Raw genomic sequence first — 2,870 nt, forward strand, 5'->3', positions numbered from 1 at the left:
TTACCTGCTATACCACTGTGAGGAATAGGCATTTGCGTACAGCTGGGAAATGAGCGAATGCATTGGTAAGTATGAAAAAGGGAAGTGGGGAAGACGAGGGGAGAGAGAAGAAAGAGACGCAATTCAAATTCAACAATCTGACAGAATAATTTATTGACTTTTTTCAGCTTGGTAAAGAGTTTCTGATAAATGGAGCAAGTCACACTGAACTCTTATCAAAAATGAGAAGGGGGTCACACCAATTGAGGAAATATATGTGAAAACCTGAAGCACAGGCGCTGATTTGTTATTTAATGGTGACAGATGCTCAAGTCGGGAGGTCGAGTGCGTCTCTTCATCTCGTTTTGGGAGAGGTTTAAACTCAGAGAAATGGGGCGCGCAGTCATAGCCACTATCCGGGCTATTTATTCAACCCCTGTGATCTGTGCACATGGGAGAGCAGAGGACACGGAGTCAGAACATGTCAATAAAGCTCAGTGCACCTACATCACTGCTGAGTGTTCACAGAAGGAAAAGGATAGTGTGCAGGTTGTGATTGGACACTGTTGTCTATAAAATATAATGCAACCTTGTGGATGTTGTTAGCCTGGTATCCATCTTATTCTGCTGTGCCCACTTTTGTCTCTAAATGCTCCTAAACAGTTATTTGAGACCAGCCAGTCCTTCTACATTCTGTTAAAATCCTGAAGGGACTGGAATCTGACCATAGAGGTAATAGTAAATAGTAGTAACAGTTTGGTGCTTCGATTGTAAGCATCCATGTCCGTGTAAGTCGTTTCTGATACCAACATGTCTCTCTCTGAATGGTTACAGGATACATGGAGACAACCCTGCGTTCGATTATCCTTCCGAATCAGTTTTCCAAGGAAGTTGCCCAACAACACGCATGACATGCCCCTTTTCCTGGGATGGTGCGACTTGGACCTCGGTGGCGGAAAAAGTAGACCGAGCAAGGAATCCAAGTCACAATCCAAGATGGCTACGCCCACTGTGACATGTAAATATAAACTGTTTTCATTGTGTTTGGTCACTTTGGTGGTTTAAATGACAATTTCAGTCACTCGTATTACTGCAATACCTTAACGCATCTGTATCACTGCCTATGGGTGTGATAGTCTGTTGTGGTGAGGCCAATATTGAAAAAATACTTGATTTAAAAGGCGTTAACATCCCTAAAAGGCGTTAACATCCCTAAGATTGCAACGGAAGAGGAATCATAACATAAAATAAAGTACAAATGAAATTAATTAAAGTGTCAGCATTTTCATAAGATGAGGGAATAGTCATAATCATAATCCACGTAGTCGAACATGCGAAACATAATAATACACTTAAAGCTCAGCTGTGTCAAATCCGAGGTCCAAGTGGGAGTCGTCTTTTTAAAGATTTGTTTCACATATATGACATAATGCAGGTTAATTTGTGTAAAATCAAGAGTGGCAGCCCCATGGAAAATAAAACAACTCGAATGACGATGGAGGCGCTCACATCTACTTCAAGATTCCCCATCTTCATCTCACGCAGGTCAGTACATTACTTTGGGGTTAGAGTTAGCACACACTTTAAAACTCCATTACCAATTTCAACCACAGAAAAAGGAAGTGTGTATTTAAATCTCTCCCCATTTCAAGCTCTCACAAACTCTTTGGCACATTATTAATATTCAATATTAATGTTTCTGAGAGCATGTACAGCTTTAGAGCAGTTTTTTTTTATTATATTTTTTTTATACACAGTAGGGAAACTGGGACGGACTTCCAAAGCACAACTCTTCCAACTTGTACTTCTGAGTTCTTATCATATGCAGACAGTGTGCAGTGCTCTAATTTTGTCATGATGTGTGGCTTTTACAGTATAGTCATTATAATCTAAAACTCATTTACAGGTATAAAATGTACAGTGTTCATTGTACTCATTTACACTTTGGACACTTTGGACTAGGGTAAGATGACCAACATCACATGAGCCCCAATACTGCCAGGGGACAGAACACAAGCCATCTACTAAAGTAAACACAGAGAGCTCCACACTGCTGTTTTCACTGTGCACAAAGCAATGATACAAAGCATCTGGAAGTACCCAACTGTTAGAATAATTGTGTATATGTTATCCCATATTTTCTATGTATTGTTTTTTGTGTGAAATAATGTTTGTGCTTATAACTATGCAGTGACTTGTCACCCACTCTGCACACCGCTAAAACAATGACTTAGTCAGCTCTTTTCTGAGAAAGAGGACGGCTCTCACTTTGCTGGGAAAGAGGGCAGCTCTTAAGGATGGCAGAAAGAAGGGGACATGCTGGAGGGGACGTGCTGTTCCCAAAGATGCTACAACAAAGATGCTACAACAATGATGCTACACCTTATCGGCCACCTGCTGCTGAATATACATATTTGCACAATGAAATCATGTCTGATGTTTCTACTGTTTTTTGCTGTTTTCAACCCATCCCCTTAGAGAAACACCCATTGTAACTAGGGACTCCCTTATGACAATAAAAAGAGGAGACGCAGGGAGTGCATCAGGGCGGGTGGAGACTGCTGTAACTGATCACACTCTCTGTCCGTCCTCCTCGCGAGTAAACGATATTAATCTCTTGTCTTTCTTCTTACTTTTACAATGTTTAGGTGGGCTTAAACCTGACACCAACCACCAAAAGCACGTATACTTTATATTATGAGACTGGCACCCCTAACAGGCAGGCAGAGTAAAACATGTCACATCCACCACATCCATACTGTCACTGAAATACAAAATCTCTCTGCATTAGGACTGCAAAAATAGTCTACAGTAAGTTTAGCTTTGATGCACTTCATAACTGAGATGTGAGAGCTGAAGTACTAAGTGAGATTGCAATTAGAGCAAAGTAA

General features: G+C 40.8%; 1 long non-coding RNA gene across 1 annotated transcript; it reads left to right on the top strand.

Annotated features, from left to right (window-relative positions):
- Window positions 1-750: 750 nt before the first annotated feature.
- On the top strand, window positions 751-2,437 carry LOC129409257 (uncharacterized). Its single transcript, XR_008632322.1, has 3 exons — window positions 751-997; window positions 1,415-1,524; window positions 2,171-2,437. It is a non-coding gene; the product is annotated as an uncharacterized LOC129409257 (long non-coding RNA).
- Window positions 2,438-2,870: the final 433 nt, after the last annotated feature.

Source organism: Boleophthalmus pectinirostris, unplaced genomic scaffold, assembly GCF_026225935.1.
Source record: "Boleophthalmus pectinirostris isolate CB_2022bp ecotype Guang Dong unplaced genomic scaffold, ASM2622593v1 HiC_scaffold_19, whole genome shotgun sequence".
Classification (NCBI taxonomy): Eukaryota; Metazoa; Chordata; class Actinopteri; order Gobiiformes; family Gobiidae; genus Boleophthalmus; species Boleophthalmus pectinirostris.